Source organism: Sorex fumeus, unplaced genomic scaffold (genome assembly GCF_029834395.1).
Source record: "Sorex fumeus unplaced genomic scaffold, SorFum_2.1 ptg000037l, whole genome shotgun sequence".
In the NCBI taxonomy this organism is placed as follows: Eukaryota; Metazoa; Chordata; class Mammalia; order Eulipotyphla; family Soricidae; genus Sorex; species Sorex fumeus.
Window position 1 is genome coordinate 9,887,474 of NW_026606094.1, and position 12,270 is coordinate 9,899,743.

The 12,270-nt window shown below is 36.9% G+C and overlaps 1 protein-coding gene across 8 annotated transcripts in view; it reads left to right on the forward strand.

Moving 5' to 3' along the window:
- Positions 1-12,270, forward strand: part of CADPS2 (calcium dependent secretion activator 2) — a 546,904-nt gene that overhangs the window by 403,981 nt on the left and 130,653 nt on the right. The window lies entirely within an intron of this gene.

Genomic DNA, 12,270 nt, shown 5'->3' on the forward strand with positions numbered 1-12,270 from the left:
AGAAAGAAAGGGAAGAGTTTAGGGCAACACAATAGCTTAGACATTCATGAACAATACAGACTCTCCCCACTCAGGGATGAGGGAAGAGACTTTGAGAGATGGTGTCTTCGAGGGCAGAGTTCAAAGTCACAGTGCTTCTGCATCCTGGTTTTATAAGTCAGGCCTCCATGGAGAAGCTGAAGCCACAGTCTCTGCTGAGCATTGTGTTCTCAACTCTCCTGTGGCATAGGAGAGAGTGACCTCAGAACTATTCACACCTGACAAAGCTGACCCACTGTACTTGCTTTCAAACCCTGCCTATGGGATAATTGCTACATCAGTGGATCCCAGACTTATTTGGCCCACCACTGCCTCTTTAGGAATTTTTTTTGCTTTCTGCCCCCCTGAAGATTCACCTTAATGCTCCCTCCCTTGCAGAAATCACCCCAGAACTCTCCAGGGAGCACAGGGGGCAGGCCACCCACTCTGGGAAACAGTACATTAGAAAATATCTGAGGTGCAGCAGTTAGGAGCGATGAAGTCATGAAATTTGCTTATAAGTGTATGGATATGGAGAGTATCATGCTAAGTGAAATGAGTCAGAAAGAGAGGGACAGATATAGAAGGACTGCACTCATCTGTGGAGTACAAAATAACATAACATGAAACTGACACCCAAGGATGGTAGAAACAAGGGCCAGGAAGATTGCTCCATATTTAGAAGCTTGCCTCATTAGCAGGAGAAGAAGGCAGCAGGAATGGAGAAGGGATCACTAAGAAAATTATGATTGGAAGGATTGGTCGGGTGGGATATGTGTGCTGAAAGTAGATTAAAGGACCGAAAGTGATAGACTCTCGGTATCTGTGTTGCAAACCATAATGCCCCAAAGTAGAGAGAGAGTATGTGGGAAATTGTCTGCCATGAAGGCAGGGGAAGGGTAGAAAGTGAAGGGGGAGGGTATGCTGGGGAGATTGGTGGTGGGAAATGGGCACTGGTGGAGGGATGGGTGTTTGAACATTGTATGATTGTAACTCAAACATGAAAGCTTGTAACTGTATCTCACGGTGATTCAATAAAATAAAATTTAAAAAAAAGAAAATATAGGAGGCAGTTGCTCTTTGGGATGGATTCCAGATTTTGTCACAGAATGGCAGGCAGCTTCATTGGCTGGTCATTAAAGCACCATCCCCTCAGCCTTTCCAGTCTTCACATTGCCTCGAACATCTCACTTCCGGCATGATGTCTTCATTTCCTGTTTGTAATAGGATTGACTCACTCATTTGTTGTTTGTTTGGGCCAGCACCACATTGCTCTGGAATTACTTCTCAAAGTGCCTAAGGCTCACTCCTGGCGATGGTTAGGGGACCATCTGAATTGCCAGGGGTTGAACTGGGTTCAGCTTGGTGCAATAATCAGTACAGGAAAGTGATAGAAAAGGGGTTAAACTATCACTTTACTATCACTTTCCTGTACTAATTATTTTTATGGAGGGGTGTAGGGGGATTCCCAAACAATATTCAGAAAGCTCAGGAACTATTCTCAGTGAGACTCCATCAGCCAGGCCTTGTAGATCAATATTAGGACACAGTGATGCTAGGTGGTACTAGGATACTGAAGCCATGGTACTGGTGGCACCAGAGAAACATAGCCATGGTCAGGATAACACCATGGCCACACCAAATAGTTCTGAGAGTGGGACGCCATACATTGCAAGGATTGAACTTGGAAAAGGGGACTGGAGCACTAAAGACATGTATCTTTAACCTCTGAACTATCTCTCCTGGACCCTGCCTCTGTGTTTAAAGACTTTGACTCATTTTGAGGAAAATTGCATCAGATTTCATCAAATCAGCTCCAAGACTTTTGTTTTTTAAACACTTTTGGTTTTTGGTCCACCCCAGTCAAGGCTCACTTGTAGGTCTGTTCTCAAGAGTCACTCCCAGAAGTGCTCAGGCAGCCATTTGCAGTGCCAGGGACTGAACCCAAGTCAGCTGCCTCCAAAGGAAGCACCTTAACTAACTGCTATACTAACTCTCTGGACCTGTTACAACAATTTTTATTTTTAATTCTTTGGTTCTGAGAATTTGGTTCTTTTTGTAATCTGCTTGATTATTTGATCGCAGTGTCTTATTTCATTCTTAGGTTTAATTACCTTTTTTGCTTTGTGTGTGTGTGTGTGTGTGTGTGTGTGTGTGTGTGTGTGTGTGTGTGTGTGACACCCGGCAATGCACAGGGGTTACTCCTAGCTCATGCACTCAGGAATTACTCCTGGTGGTGCTCAGGGGACTATATGGGATGCTGGGAATCGAACCTGGGTCAGCCCTGTGCCAGGCAAACACCCTCCCCGCTGTGCTATCACTCCAGCCTCACCTTTTTGCTTCTTTAAATTCTGGTGTTTGTTTTGTTTTCTTCTTAAAACTTTGGTTTTTGTTAGGATCAGAAGGATAGGGTTAAATCATTTATGTTGCATGAGGCTGACCCTGCTTCCATCCACATGGTACTACATGGTTGCCTGGACAGTACTGGAAGCTTCCCCGCAAAAACACAGAGTCAGAAGTAGTTCCTGATCACTACCCAAGTGTGACTCTAAAGGAGGAAGGGAGGGAATAGAGGGAAGAAAGGAGGGAGTAAGGGAGGGAGGGAGGGAGGGAGGAAGGAAGGAAGGAAGGAAGGAAGGAAGGAAGGAAGGAAGGAAGGAAGGAAGGAAGGAAGGAAGGAGATTTTGCCATATCACGTAAAATGTCAAAAACATTCAAAACATTTATAATTTGCTTATGCGTGCAGTACAAGGATTGATGTACTTGTATTAATTGTGTCCAAGTCCGGTTCAAACTGTGGCACCCCTGCCATCCCCCCCAGAATACAAGCCTGGAGTAAACCCTGAGTACCACCAAATGTGGCCCAAAACACAAAATAAAATAGTATGCATTGGAACTCTTTTAAGATTTTATTATTGAATCACTGTGAGAGAGATCTTTACAAAGCTGTTCATAATTAGGTTTCAGTCATAAAGTGTTCCATCACCCACCCCTCCTGTGTGGGAGATCTTCTCACCAATTTTACAATAGTGGTTATTTCTAGACAAGGTAAGAAATGTGAAGACCTGGACTTTTAGCTTTAGTTCCTTAAAGTATTTGCTAACAAAAATGAAAGACACAACATATTTTTCAATCTTAGAGATATCTTAGTGGGTATTCTCTATGTAATGTGTAGGTTTATTCTGTGTATTTCCTGCTTTACCAAAGCACAATTCATGTGTGTGATATTAGAAAGGAGGATCTAGAGAGATAGTACAGTGGGTAACGTGCTTACCTTGCATGAGCTCACTCTGTGTTCAGTCCCCAGCACCACATATGTTCCCTAGCACATAACTAGCCCATTATGGTCCCCAAATAGACTTGATTATTTACAATCCTTCTGTACTTATAGTCTTATTTTGCATCCCAATGTATGGTCTGTAGCTCTTTTATAATTATTTTATAATCTTATTAATGACATACCTCTGTAGTGATGTGGTCAGAGATAGGTTTTCTTTGGTCAGTCAGCTCTCTGTTTTTCCTCGTGGCTTCCTAGATGCAGGCTGTTTATATGATTTTACCTGTGATAGCACAGCGGGTAGGGCGTTCGCCTTACAAGCGGCCAACATGGCCGACCCGAGTTCGATTCCTCTGCCCCTCTCGGAGAGCCCGGCAAGCTACCGAGAGTATTCGATATGCCAGACACAGTAACAACAAAGTCTCCAATGGAGACGTTACTGGGCCCGCTCGAGCAAATCGACGATCAACGGGAGGGCCTTTACCTTTACCTTTACCTTACCTGTGATCCATTGGATTATCCTGAAGGTATATAGGGGGCCATAATCCTTGTATAGAAAACTGAAGGATTCCATTTGGCAGGCACCTCTCTGACTCACAGATCCTCCCCATGTCAATAATAGCTGTAATGGTACTTGTTTTCAGTGTTGGCCCCAAGGAAGATGGGTGCTTGCATTTAGCCTTATTTCAATTTCAGCTTTTGCTTCATTCTTATCTTCCAATCATTAGAATATATTTTTAATTTTCTTATACGTTTTAATTTTCTAATTATTGCAGCAGAGCATGAAATAATATGTTGTAATTTATTTAGTGCCTAGGTATTTATGGTAAAAAATGGCTATTTGGAGTCTCAATTATACTCTTCTGGAAGCCTAGGTCAGATAATAAATAAACTTTTACTTTGGATTTCTCTATGGAAATCCTCCTAGAACTCTCTTTAAGCCCTTGGCTTCAGGTTCCACATCATCAATTTTTGCCCATCCATGACATCTTAGCTTACTCACATTCCAAAACTTAGCTCTTTTTTAATGATCCAGCATACATCAGGACTTTGTATTCTTTTATCCTTCTTAAACATATATTTCTCTTCCTATTATAAACTCTCTTGGGATAAGGATTATTTCTTTCATACCTACATTGAATCCTGAGGACCTAATCAGCTACTCAGTAATATCTTTTTTAATATAAGCAAAAACGTGTTATTGAACTATGTGTTGACAGATTTTATAAGTAACATCGGGGTATCCTGTAAGACGAGTTTATAATTAAATACTCTTAGTCAAATACAATGATATGTATTGCCTGTAGAAAGACCCTTGTCAACTAGGAAGATTATATCATCTTTCATCATATAAATTAATATATTACTGAAGTTAAATGCCCTTCTTTAAAAAAATTGAAAATGATTGTAACAAATGATAAATATCACAATTATAAACTAATAGAGAAGTTAACGGTGAAAAAGCAGTTTTACATTATGTATCCAAAGCCTGAAAAGATCATCTCATTTATCTCAGTCAGCTAATGCTGCCAAAACAAAATGCCACAGAACTTGTGACTTAGGTCATTGGAATGTATTTTCTCATCTAGCTAGAGACTGGAGGTCCAAGAGCAATTTGCATAATAGAATCTGATAAGGATTGTCTTCCCAGGTTGTTGGGCTTTTCTAAAGAAAGAAAATGAGAATCCTGTCAGAATAGGACCCCACCCTAATGTCTTTGTTTAACTTTAATTGCTTCCATATGTCTTGAAATACAGTCACCTTGTAGGTTAATGCTTGCAAAACTGAATTATTTTGGTGGCTAGTAAAAAAAACAAGACTTTAGATTCGTTTATTTTCACAATATACTATCAGCAATTTATCACAAGGAAGAATAAATAAAAGGGGGAAAAGGAAGAATAAAAGAATATATACATATATATTTATCTTCAGTAAAGTCTTCACTAGAAGACATACTAAGTGGTGAGGAACATGGGGACAGTCATGGAGGGAAACAGAACACCTAGGTGGAGGGTGTGGTGCTGAAATAGTTCATGTGCGAATTCCTACTAATAACAGGTTGTAGACCACACTGCCCCAAATATATTAACAAAAAAATAAAATCTAAAAATTTGTGTTAAATTAGTTATTCCAGTCATATTTATTTTAGGAAAAGTGGATTGAAAAGTTCAATATATCTCCTAGTGGCATGTTGGACTAATAAATTATGATGTATCCATAAATAAAACATCACACCTGAATTAAAAGCATAAATTAGAGTATTTGTGTTTTACGTGAGAAAGTATTTACAGATTAGAGAATCAAATCATGAATCAGATTGTATAATTTTGCTATCTTTCTTTAAAGAAAGAAGACGGAAATGATATAAAATGATATTATCAGTTATTTCTGTTTGCAGCACTATGGAAGCTTTGATTTTTTTCTATCAGCATTTTTCTGAATTCTGCACCTCAAATTGTTACATGTTTATAGTCTTTTAATTAAAATATGTCATTTAAAAAATACAATAGCAGGTATAGGGAAGAGGATGATATTTATACCAGAAAACACTCTACCCAATCTTAATTCTCTTTTATTTTAAAATCCTCTTCAAACTTTTATTCTTTTAAATTTTATGATTTTACATAGCTCTGATTCTAATTTATATGAGAACAAATGATTTTGTATATTCCTTCTGTTTCCAGAAGAATCCAGTTATAAAATACCCTAAATAACTATCATTGGGTTACCTGTTCATCACCACCTTAACACAAAAACTAAGTCACAAAATCACATATCTTGTGAAACTCATTTACTGCTTTCTTTTTAAAAGTACCCACTCTTTCTTAAAACCTCCAAAGAAAATGAAGTGCAATAAGAACTTCAAGTAAGAAATGTAGTAAAAGACAGTATATTCCAAAAAAAGTTATTGAAATTTAATTTTCAAAATTTTTTTTCATAAAACATCTTTTTCTTATATCTCAAAAATGAACATCAACTGGGAGAATTTATTTCTCCTGGATATTTAAGGTTTCAGGATATCTAAAAGGACACTAATGATTTAATGTATGACCAGCACATGATATTTTCTTTGAAACAATAGGAGCTATTCAATGTTAAGGAACAAAAATAAGAAGAGTTTATTGTTTCTTCCATCATCTCCCATAATTTCTTATCCTCATGCTGTGTCTTCCTCTTCTTTTTATTCTGTTCACAAATGGATATTGGTGGGAAATACTCGAAGTGTAAAGTGACTTTTACCTGCTGTGTTGCAGACAGAATTGACAAATCAGAAATACCAGCATTTAGGTGTCTCTCCTTCTCACTCTCTCTAGAGGAAGCTAAGATGTCATCCATGCCTCCTAGGAGAGGGCAGGTGAAAAGAGGCCTTTAAAGAACTCAAAAGCACCAGGAACTTTCTCATTTGCTCCCAGGTTGCTTGCAAAGTGTCTCTTACCACAACCACCAAACTACCAGAACCGACTTCCCTGATGAGTTAGGAAAGGAGGAGGCTGATTAAGAAATGAAGAAAATCTGTCTCCACAATCAATTAGACAATGGTCTTCTACACTACGGGTCACTCCTAGTATATTGACCAAACCACATACACTTAGGTCTCAGGGCAATTTGCAGAATTACAGAGTTTATAAAGTCTCTAAAACACTGAGACACTGTTTCACTTATTAAAATGATAGAAAAATAGCCATAGAAGATGTTACAGATTTTATTGAGTCATAGAACCAATGTTCATTTATAATGATGCTTCTTCGATTGGAATAATAGGGAGATCCCATAACTAAACAATTAGTGGAAGAGCAGTATAAAAAAGTTAACCAGGTTAACCAAATGGCTGTACAATTTTGACTCTGTAATATTCCAGTGTCGTGCAGCTCCAAGAGTTTCCTGATTTGTATTGTAACAAAAAGACTTTTAGTGAGTACCCTTTTGTTGGTGTTGTTGGAGCATGTCACAGCATAGAGTTCCTTGAAAATTTTTGTATGCCAGTTTAATTTTCTTTATGCCAGTTTACCCAGAAAATTGAAATTAAAATATGCCCAAATGTATTTGTACTGTTTTTGTGAGCCTCTGAATAAAAATATAAAACAACTGAAGGGGGGGGAAAGAAAATAAAGTGTGAGAGTTATTAGCTGTTCAACCATCAGTTTAGTTCTTATCTCAATACTTAAAGAGAGTCCCTCATTGTTACCCTCTGTTTTATTCAAAATGCCTGACTGCAACCCAGTTTTATATCCTTTTCTTCTTATTTAATTATAATTATAATTATAATCTAATTATCCCTCACAAAAAAATTCTTATCTGAAATGCTCCCTAGAATCATTGGCAATAATAGGAAATGTATTTGTTTGTTAATTCTTCTTGTTTTGAGCTATCTTTTATACACTTGTTTCTCAACTTTCTTAAGCTTTTTATAAAAAGCAGTTGGTCATCATAACGAAGTATATATAAAGGATTGTGTATTTCAAAATTTCTAATTGCCAAATTGATGAATAGCACAGATTAAAATACTATACTTTGTGGAGGAATTTAGTAAAATGTTTTTTTTTTTAGTGTGTAAGCTTTAATCTGAAACATATGTATGCACTCACATAGATCAATTTACATTGGTTTCTCTGAAAATAGAATGTGATCAAGAGGCAGATATTAGATCCTGCTATATTAATTTTTGATGTTTTAAACTTTTTCAAATAAAACTCTATTGTTATTAAGATCATAAAATAACTACAGCCCAAGGATAAAATGGAAATATTAAATCTTGATAGATAAAAATACCCTTCTCATTGAAACCACTTTAATTATCTATTGCATACTTAAACCCTAATTAGCAATCAAGTCAGATAATTGGTCTTTCTGTTAGAATTCTAATACCATATTTTGACATTGTCTTTTATCATTGTCAAAGAAGTACCATTCTTTTCACTAATCATTTTACTAAAATGTAAGTGAAGTCATTAAAGTGGCAGATTAACAATAAAAATGTCTGTCAAGACATATAGGAAAGAAAATATGTTATGGGTAGAAAAAAAATAAAGAGCACTGGCTTGGGAATGTGGCAGGTTAGGTTCAAGTCCAAGCCCCTGCACTTTGAACCCAGTGTGACTTTGGCCAAGGAATGGAATGCAGCCTCCTCACTGAGACACAAACAGATAGCAGGGAGCAGCCTATGTTGTGTTATATGCATGAGACCACTAGCAGGCACATATTTAGAACTGTGTAATTCCTAATTGCTGCATGGGTTTTAATAATAGCCATGACAAGGCAGACGTGGATGGCCTGGCAACTATTTGCAATCACTGGAAAGAATAATTGTTTTCTTTTTGGGTCACACCAGCAATGCTCAGGGGTTAATCCTGGCTCTGTACCCAGGAATTACCTCTGGTGGTGCTCAGGGGACTGCATGGGATGCCAGGGATGGAACTTGGGTCAGCCACATGCAATGTAAATGCCCTACCCACTGTATTATTGCCACGGCCCCAAGGAAGGAATAGTTTTAGAAGGAACTATACATTGAGATGATTATAGCAAAGTTGGTATTTAGTCCCCATAGTTTAGATATTGAAAGTCACTTCATATGCCTAATATGCAGAATCAGTTTGGTATGGACACAAAAAAAAAAGCCAGATGAATAATTCAATGGGTAGAGCGCATGTTTTGCCTGCAGGAGACCCAGGTTCAATCCCTTGCACCAGTAGATTCTCCAAGCACAAAGCTGAAAGTAGCCCCTGAGCAGCCCCAATGTTCCAGAAACCAAAAACTAAAGAAATTTAAGGAAATTAATTAATGAAAGACATGTGAATTGAGGGGCAGTTCTAGATATTACATGTAACCATCAGGTATGTGACTATTTTAGTCATAGATGCAGAAAAATGGCAGCCATGCTTCATGCTTGACTGTCTTTGACTAAATGAAAACTGACATTCTTCTGACATAGCTTTCTCACTTTCATCACCTGAACCCCTAGATTCATTCTGTCAGGCCACCAGGACAACTTCCTTTATCACTGGTCACAATCTCTTTTGACAGTGGAAGTAAACAGTAGATTTCACTCAGATACGACCGGGTGACATCTGTCAGAGTGCAAAGCCAAAGGACCATATCAATCACCAGAACAAGAAAGACAAACCCTCTGCTCTTTTTCATCAAGTTTGCATGGGTGTATTTAGTGAAATAACCAACTGCAACTTTGTGGTATGAGTTGTTTGTTTTTGTTGTTTGTTTTGCTTTGTTTTCACAGTTTATGGAATAATTGAATGTTTCCATTTATGGTCCGAATGCCCAGATTCCCAAATGTATTATTTATGTAGGTGCAGGTATGGATTTTGTGCTATGATTTCTCCATTAGGCATTCCCTCACCAAAAAAAGAATGATGGCAGAGATGCAGTTAAAAAAAAAATGATCCTCTTTTACTGTTAATGATACTCCTGTCTGGTCCACCCCTCATGGAGAGTGATGTAGAACCCTCAGAAATTAAGCAGTAGTACTTCCCTATGACACAGCAATTCCTTTTGTGGGCATCTAGGCCCAAATCACTAAAGACTAATCCATAAGGATAATTGCACACCCATGTTCATCACATTATTCATAATAGTCAAGGTCTGGAAACATACAAGGTGCCCAACAATATATGAATAGATAATGAAATAGTGATATAAATAATAAAATACTATTCACTGGATGATCACTTGATCACTTGACATCCCGTTACTCATCAATTTGCTCAAACAGGCACCAGTAATGTCTCCATTTGTTCCTGTTGCGTGCTAGTGCAGCCCAATGGCGTCTGTTCGTTCTAGGAACATGAAGAGCCTCAAACTGATCATTCATGGTCTTGATGAAGAAGTCTGACCATCTCGTAGGTGGGCGCCCACTCGATCTTTTGACATCCTGTGGAATCAAGTCAGTAACGGCCCTAGTCTAGTGGTCATCTCCAAATTTCATTACTTGTCCATCCCATCTGATTTTCGATGGCTTGGCAAACGAATCAGCATCCATGATTCTTGACCATCGATAGAGGTCAGAACTCTGGATTCTTTCTCTCATTTGAGTGAAGCTTGATACTCCAAGCATAGCTCTTTCGATTCCTCTTTGGGAGACCCGAATAGCATTCTCATCCTGTTTACGTAGGGTCAAGTCTCTGAGGCATATGTTAATGCAGGAGAACAGTGGAATTGAAGAGATGTCCCCAGAGCCGGAGGTTCTTCATCTTCTTAGCTATTTCTTTGATGCTCTTGAAGGTGTTCCATGCTGCTGTCTTCTTCTTGCACAACTCAGGTGCCAGGTCATTCGTCATATTGACTTCTCGACCTAGGTACACATAACTGTTGCATTTGGAGATGTTCGTTCCATTCAGAGTGAATGCAACGACAGGAACAAAACTGTTTCTCATAAACATTGTCTTCATGAGACTCAGCTGTAGTCCGAAATTATGCAATTCATTGCAACCTGGGTAAAGCTGGAGAGTATTGTGCAAACGAATTCAAAAGGAAAAAGAATCACTGAAACATCTCATGGAATACAGTCGTGCATGGAATACAAAGAAAAGCGTGAGTGATAAGACATTCCCAAGAGATACAAGTTCTGTGATAGTGGCAGCAGAACAGTCTCTATGGGACAAGGGGAGGAAGAATGCAAGGGATCTTGGTACATCGATGGTGGGTAACTGACGCTTTGGTGGTGAAGTAGCATTACAAGTGTAAACCAATAACGTGGAAACTGTTATAAGCCACATTGCCAGGTAGAAATATATTTTAAATATTACGATCAAAAACATTTTTAACATTTAATAATTTGCTCAGTGTGAATTAGTTTTGAGGAGATATGTAAAATCTATTTATATTGGATTTTTGTTTCCCTTTCTAAAAGCTTTCTAAATTTCAGTATATCATTAGTTATTGTACAAAATGTATTCCAGTCAAATAAGTATAATTGATATTTGTGTTACCTGTAAAATTAAAAAAAGATTTTTCTACTTAGGAAGTAAATACAATTGGGAGGAATATTTTCAATCCATAAATTCTAACAGCATTTGAGTTTCTGAAATTGAAATCAAGTCTACTTGGTCAATTTAAAAATCGACAAATTTAAGTGATGTTTGATATGAGTTTAAAACTGTTTATGTCACTATGAGTCAAGTATAACTTTTAAATTAGTTACTTTAATACAGATTGATTAGTTTTATAATAAACAATGATACTCATACACATATATTTGTGTATATATTAAAAAACTGGGAGCATCAAGTAAAAATCTTATTGGAAAATTATTTAAACCATTTGTTTTTCTTTGCTTTTTCTAGTTTTTGCTTCTACTTATTTTGTACAGCAAACATTAAAAATTAGTAAATTACAAAGTCTTTGGGGATTAAACCATAAAGTATGGGAAAAATAACAGTTGGAAAAGGATTGATTTAATTAGCAAATGCAAAATTATTTATTTTTACTAAATATAGATTTTGGATTGAATATCAGTATATTTTTTATCTTTGTATTTCAAACAAATGACTAAAATTTGTGTGTCCAAAATTTTAGATGATTGTTAAATAGCAAGATATATAAATTTATATGTAATAAATTCTAAGTACTACTAGATGTTGCTTTCAATCCTACCTAATTTTAGCAAAAGGAGATCTTTGCTCAGTCTTAAAGGTACTGTTTAAATATCTTAATGAAAACTCACTTTGATTCTGTAGGGATATTTGATTAAAAATAAAGATCTTGGGAAAAAAACATGAGTAATCTTCTCTGTGTATGTATTTTTTACTCAAAGATTTTCATATACATGTCCATGTATTTAAGAGAAATAAATAGTAAGGCACTATATGCCAAAATTTTTGTCTGTTAAACCTCCAATTTTGTAGTACTTTTATTTCAAAAATAAGCAAAATAAAAAACACTTTAGCTTGCATTCAATAGATTTTTGATAATATTTTCATTCAGGATATAATCATATAATTGGTCAAATGTTTGGTGCCACAACA